Source organism: Diabrotica undecimpunctata, chromosome 3 (assembly GCF_040954645.1).
Source record: "Diabrotica undecimpunctata isolate CICGRU chromosome 3, icDiaUnde3, whole genome shotgun sequence".
NCBI lineage: Eukaryota > Metazoa > Arthropoda > Insecta > Coleoptera > Chrysomelidae > Diabrotica > Diabrotica undecimpunctata.
The window spans coordinates 161316414-161324517 of record NC_092805.1 but is presented as its reverse complement, the minus strand read 5'-3'; positions in this window follow the sequence as shown (position 1 = coordinate 161324517).

Below are 8104 nucleotides of genomic sequence, written 5' to 3'. Positions count from 1 at the left end.
TTTGTGGTGGTAAAAAGGAAATTATTAAACTGAAAGACAAGGAAGGTCATATCACAACAAACAGAGGGGAATAATAGAAATAACAAAAGGTTTCTATGAAGTTAATAAAGGAGGACAAATCGCATATTAAAGAATGCAAAGTAATAAAATAAGGATCCGAATTTGTGCCTACAATAACGATAGAGAAAGTGAAATGAACCCTAAAGGAAATGGAAAACGACAAAGTTCGATGGCGACCAAACAGTAATAGAAACTCTTAAAGTAGGAGCGGCAAATTGCTGGAAGTAGTAATTGAACTATTTAACCTATGTCTAAACCAAAATATAGTCACTGCGAAAAAAAAAATGTAAATACTATCCTCATTCACAAAAAAAAGCATATTGCACAAAATGAAGCAGAAAGACAGTAAAACCATCGAAAAATACCGAGAAATTATCAAATATTGTCTTCAAAGAAAACAGCATGAGGGAGCCCTAGATAATATGTGGACAGTGATCGAAGATGCTATTAAATCATCGGAAGAAATAGTAGAAAGTTCATAAGAAGGGAAAAGCGGAAAGAGTGTGAATATTGGATAAAGCTAAAAAATGAAGCTGAGATTAATTTGTTCATCTGGGACCAAACACTTGTCAGAATAAATTTAAATTATGGTAACTAAAGCACAAAGTGGAAGAAGAATAAAGAAGCACGATTCATCTACAACAACATATAAAAACAACTGAATCCAATTTTAATAACAAAGACATGAAAAATTACGATCAAGGAGCAAAAAATGAAGCAATCACTACCAGCATGATATGATTTTCTGTAAGGACCAAAAAAAGGATTTATAATCAATTTAGAAATAACCAGAGTGCAGGTAAAAACGGGATCGTCAACGAGAAAGAAGAAAAATATTGACGTGATATGAAAATTATATATAATATTTATTGGAGTCAAAATATATGCAGAATCCTTTGGTAAGCATAATTTACATGATATTACCAGCAACAACGGTATGAGAGTGGCACAGTTGGCAATGGCAAACAAACTAAGAGTTGTTAGTACGTGTTTTCCTCATAAAAATATTCATAAAGGAACCTGGATGATACCTGGTACTAATAAATTTAATCAAATTGATCACATATTAATATCTAAGCGGTGGGCAACCTCCGTAACAGATGTTAGAACATATAGAGGCGCAAATTGCGATTCGGACCATTTCTTGGTTATATCGAAGATAAAACAAAGAATATCAATGGTAAGAAAAGAGAAAGGCGCCAAACAAAGAAAATGGAATACATATATGTTTAAAAATCCTAAAAAGAAGAATGAGTACCAGCACAAAATAAAAGTAATATTAAATGAAAGAGGAGAACAAAACAACATTGAAGAAGAATGGAATATCATCAAAACGACAATTACAAATATGGCAAAGGAAACATTAGGTGAAACCTCAAGCCAAAGAAACGAGGAATGGTTTGACCAAGATTGCCAACAAGTAATAAATAGCAAAAATATAGCTAGACAGAAATGTCTACAAAGGGATTCCCGATCGAATAGAAAGGCATATGAAGAACTCAGAAAAGATGCAAAGGAAATATGCAGAAGGAAAAAGAGAGAAATGTTGAATAGGAAAATACAACAAATTACAGATTATAATAACAGAAGAGAGGCTAGAAAATTTTACAAGGAAATCAAGCAATGCACCCAAGGATACGTAACAAGATCAACAGTTTGCAAGGACAAAAATGGGGCAATTATCAGCGAGAAAGAGGAAATAATGAAAAGGTGGAAGGAGCATTTTCAAGAGCTGTTAAACCCAGAAAAAGAACAAAACGAAGATGAAGAGATAATTCACCACACAGCAGAACAACTAGTTGAGCAACCAACATTGGAAGAAACGATAAACGTCATAAAACATCTAAAAAATAACAAAGCACCTGGCACAAATGGAATAACTGCAGAACTGATAAAGAATGGTGGACATGCGCTATGGAGGCGTATCCATAAACTAATCGACCGCATATGGACACTAGAAGTCATCCCAGAGGATTGGAAAGTGTACATCCCTATGTACAAAGGGGGAGACAAACGACTCTGCAAAAATTATAGGGGCATAACAGTTTTAAATGTCATCTACAAGATATTATCAGGAATTATATATAGCCGCCTGGAATCGTTTTCGGAGGAGATTATTGGTGAATACCAATGTGGCTTCAGACCAAAGAGGTCAACTATAGACCAAATACATATGTTAAGAGGTATACATGAAAAATGTGTTGAATATAACATACCTGTTTACAACTTGTATATCGATTTCAAACAGGCGTTTGATGGAGTAGATCGACAAAAGACGTTAAAGCAACTATCTATGTTAGGGATACCCAATAAGTTGGTTAAACTTATACGAATGACTCTGGAGGGTTCCAAAGCTATGGTGAGAATAGATGGAGATATGACGCAGGCCTTTGATATTGAAAATGGAGTTGGACAAGGGGATGCCTTATCAACAACACTTTTTAATCTAACTTTAGAAGCTGTTGTTAGAAAACTGGATGTAAACGGCTGTATTAATACAAGAGCTATGCAAATATGCGCATATGCGGATGATGTTGCCATAATAAGCCGCAACAAAAGGGTATTGAGCGAAAAAGTCATAGAACTGAAACGAGAAGCTGCTACGTTTGGTCTATATATAAATGAAAGCAAAACAAAATATATGGAGTGCACAAAATCGAATGAACATGAGAATCTGAAGGTAGAAAACCATACCTACAAATATGCCTCCAATTTTCCCTACCTAGGCTCAATAATAAATGACAACAACAACATCAGTCAAGAAATACAAGCACGGATTCTTAGCGGTAAAAAGTGCTTTTATGCATACAAAGACTTAATGAAAAGTAAGTTACTGAATCGTGAGTCTAAGCTGAGAATCTACAAAACAGTAATTAGACCAGTGGTCACATATGGATGTGAAACGTGGACCCTTTCAACCACTGATAAAAATCAACTGAGAATATTTGAGCGCAAAATACTAAGGAAGATATTTGGACCAACCCAATGCAGCGATAGTTCGTGGAGAATTAAAATGAACCACGAGCTGGATGAACTAATGCAGAGCGCAGATATTGTCAGATTTGTAAAATCACAAAGACTAAACTGGCTTGGTCACCTAGAAAGAATGCCAGATAATCGAGCTGTAAAAGTAGTCCAGAGATGGAAGCCCCAAGGAAACAGAACAAGAGGAAGGCCCCGTAAAAGATGGATAGACGACGTAGAGAGGGATCTTAAAACCATGAACATCAGGCAGTGGCGAAGGAAAGTATCCGACAGGGCAGAATGGAAAAACATTGTTAAGCAGGCCAAGACTCACAAAGGGTTGTAGCGCCATTAGAAGAAGAAGAAGATTTATTGGAGTCAAACTGCCTAGGTAAGAGTTGACAACCATAACATCCGAGATATCAAAATACAGAGGGGAGTCCGTCAGGGTTGCGTGCTGTAACCACTACTCTTTAATGTCTACAGTGAAGCGGTATTTAAAGAAGCACTCTGAGACTTTGAGAGTTTGGCAGACGATACAGTAATTATGACGGATAACAACAATGATCTTCAGAACGTAATGCAACGCCTTAATAAATCATGTCATCGATACTGTCATGAATGCTGTCATAGACTAAGGAATATTTTGAAGAAAACTTAATGCATGATCATGGCTAAATTAGCAGATGCAAACATCCAATTGATTGTTAAAAATGCCGTAATTTAGAGTGTGACTAGCTAAAAATACTTACGAGAAGTTACGAGAAGAATAGGAAATGAAGCAGAAATAATATTGACTATCAAAAGAAGAAAACATGAGTACTTAAACCATGTGATGAAAGAGCAAAGATACTCATTATTTCAACTTATTATAGACTTAAGAACTTGAGGGAATGGTTTGAAGTCATTAATGCAGAGGTCTCCCGCCGATAGCCCGCAACAAATAATTAGAAATCAAATAGATTATTTTCTAATAAATAAAAGGTTTCGTAATGCTGTTACTTCAATAAAAACCTATCCTGGAGCAGATATCAACTCCGACCATAACTTATTGCTTGCTGAACTGAGAGTAAGGATGAAAAAAAATCGAAAGTCGGGCGTTATAAGAACGGTGGACGTACAGAAACTGAAACAAAGCAACGTAAAACAACAAATTCAAGAATAAATAAACACCAAAATTAACGACATTGCAACATATATTAGGAAAGATATAGATACAATGTGGAGATGTGTGACAGTCAAAACTATTACTTTAACCTGACAATTCAAAATACGCAACTTAAATTACCATTTAACTAAGAAAAATGTATTCTACATTAAATCATAACGAATCTTAGAAACGCTACTAAAAATACTATCAAAAAAGGCGAAACCTGAAAAGAAGAAATATGAACCATTGGTATCTGATATCCTACATTATTTTATGATTAGACTGATTTTTTATTTACCAAACAAGAGTCATTTCAACTAGCTCCAAAGATATAACACTGATATTCAATAATGCAAGATATATATATATACAAAAATAATTGATAATGCGTCAATTGCACCCCATCAAAGATATTTAAATATTTGGTGGATTCACTCATTTTACCACGTAGGGAAACAGTGCAGTTGTACTCGTAGTTATCATAAAATTCCGACGTTAAAAGTAAAAAAGCACATCTAGGTGACACATGCAAGGTGTATACAATACTATCTAACAAAAATACTTCAAAATATACAGATTTATTTTACAAATAATTTAAAAAAAATTCTACAAAACTGCTCGTCGCTATTAATATTTACAAATAAATTTACAAACGGTTATATTGATAAGCAAAAACATTACCAAAGCGATGAGAACAGGAAAGAAAGCTGTAAATTATAATTGCACAACGGGAAATGTTTACAAGGTGGCACGTTTTCAATACTCAATTGTGAAAATAAACTTAGAGACTCGGCGTTTTTAAAGTATTGAAGCGGTACGTAACATACGCATGGTGTTTATTAAAGTATACTTCATCTAATTTACTTACCGTTGCACGTCATCCGCGTCATAGCCCGTGAGGTCGCATGATACTAACACGAAATATTTAGGCAGTAGGTGTGTTCTTTTTTAGAATCACTTTGTCGAGTACACTGGCATTACAGCCACTAGATATATTTTATTATATACGCGTAGAAATAATATTTAAAGATTTCTATTAATGTTAACTTAAAGAAATACACAATATTCTGTGCCATTTAATTTGTTATAAATGCATTATAAAGCGTTTTAATGAAGAACATTTGTTCGGAACACACTGTAACTGTAATCGAACGTAGGGGATATTTTGGCATACATTGGTAACACTTATTTGACAGTAGCGGTATTGACTAATGTTAATAGGTAATAAAAAAAGTGTTGTTTTTGTTTAAGTATTCCATTTTACGACGAATACAAGCGGCTCAAATTGTTTTTAACAAGAATATTTTTTAACTCTTGTCTTGTTTCTATTTATTTACGTTAAATATTAATTTGTTTTGTTGTATAATCCACTTTTGCAATAATTATGTGACCTATTTGATTTAAAATGGATTCAGGATTTTTTTATACCTTGGCAACTATGTCAACTTCGATCTCTGTCAATGATAATGACGTGCAACGGTAAGTAAATTAGATGGATTGTATGTAATGTAGACCTGTCTAGTCAGAAAAAGTTTTTTTTGCATAATACCTACTAAATTGTATTTCACAAAAATAATTGTTTTATTGGGTGGGAACCTACGTGTATACAATTATATTTTTGTATCGACGAAGACCTAAGGAGGAACATAAAATAATAAATATTATTCGGTATGAGAGAAACTGAAAATTGATTGGAAATAAATACACTTAACTTAAACAACATGTGCTTCAAGTGCCTAGGAAGTGTGTTCTTCCAAAATGTACTTCAAACTACATAGGTTAGTTGGCAAAGTAGAGAGTGCTCTATCTACATTTGCCCTACGAAAAGATTTTTCAGGAGGAAAACACGTCTTTTGTAAATATCTTTTAAATGATTGAAAATTAAGTAAACTTGATATTGCCGTATAATCACAAGAAGACAATTTTATCATTATATCTGACATTAAACGTGATCTTAAAGTGTCATTTAGAATAGGTCATTTACGTAAGTTACATCTACACAATTAGACCACTCGACTCCTTCCCTTTTATACGTAAGCCACCACTTACGTTGTGAGCCATCAAGCCGTTCAAGCGTGACCTTAAAAAGATTTCAAAATAAACATAATGGAGATTGGCGGTTTCTTATGGGCTTTATAATAGAAAATGAGAATTGTAGTATGGTTTTAACCATAGCCATAACCATTAACAAGTATTAAACTCAAAAAGGCACAAATAATTAAAATGAATGTTTAATACTTGCAGGTACAATAAAGGGAGCTAACTCGAAATAACCTACTACACTGACATTGAAGAACCATGTCTGGTTTACAACAATCAAGTATATATATTCGGATATAGACATATAACAGACATAAACCAAAAAATGCAGAGATTGTCACAATATATAGCACAGCTCTTTAAAGACAAAGAGAGAGCATAAGTACCCAAAAGAATTTATAGCTGATACTGGGCCTGACATGAAAAGAAATCGAATATGTAATGAAACAAACTAAAAGTGGCAAATCTCCCGTGCTGGCGAAGTTCCCATCGAATTACTCAAAATTGTGGATAATGAATCTATTGACCTTCTTTTGGATCTATTCAATACCATATATAGAACAGGTATAATACCTAAAAAATGGATCCAATCGACATTTATACACAATCCAAACAATTAAACACTAAAAATCTGGAAGCATTCGCTCGAAAAACACTCGAGAAACTAGGAAAACAATGTGAATTTTAAATTCCACAAAAATCCGAAAGTTGGAAAACTTTGGGCACATCATGAGAGGTGAAAAATACGAACTATTAAAGAATATAATGCAGGGCAAAATCAAAGTCGGAAGGAGCATCGGAATAGGTAAAATCTTATGGCTACGCTATCTCCGTGAATGGTTTGGATGCAGTTCATTTGAACTATTCAGGCGCATAACCAACAAAATTATAATTGTCAGAACGATTTCCAATCTCCGATAAGAGCGAAACTTAAAGAAGAAGTCCAAGTAAAAAGATCAAATGCAGAATTAAAGCAGCTTGCACAATGTTTCTAAAAATTAAATCAATCTTCACTAACCACAGCTTAAACCTAAAATTACGTCAAAGAATGATCAAATGCTAAATTTGGTCAGTGTTGTTAAATGACACCGAGACCTGGACTCTAAAGGATAATACGATCAATCGCCTAGAGGGATTTGAAATGTGATTGCATAGAAGAATGCTCGGAATATCCTGGACAGTGATGCAGATCGATCAACAGATCCGTCATCGTCTCATCCGCATTTCCTTTTCTTCACCGTGTGTGTATTAACACACCGTTATTGTCGTTTCAATTTTATGACATTAACTATATTTTATTTTTCGCAGGTATTTATTATACAGTGGGGTCTGTTATATATTAATCCTGCATTGGCACAGTTGACACTTCAGAAAATTAGACAGGCTTGGGTGAGGTTATGTCATGTCGATGAGCAGCTCCGAATGTCCACGCTGCTATGATTAATTGAATTATATGTAACCGTTTTATAAGTAAATAAATAGTTATATTTTATTAGCGTGTGCTTCATTAAATACACAACAAATTATACATAAAATATCAAAATATATATTATTTTCAGCAAACTAAAAAATACTTTATCTAAACTTGACTACTAATATTAATTTTACTACCTTGTAAATAATATTTTTTTGGTAATGTTTTTGCTACAAAGCTATATTGCACATCTGCACATTCTATAATAAGGGTGGACATTTAAGGTTTAAGTTTATAGAACAAAATTTTCCAAAAATAAAAACCAAATCATTTGATTTCACTCAATATTCGATGTCGATTTGTACATTCTAGAAAATGTTCGGTTTGCTACGCTAAATTTAATAGAGTTTATTAAGTTTTTTTTAATATTTTAGGCGATATTCGTTGATTTTAGCTATAAAATTAGAAATATTTTG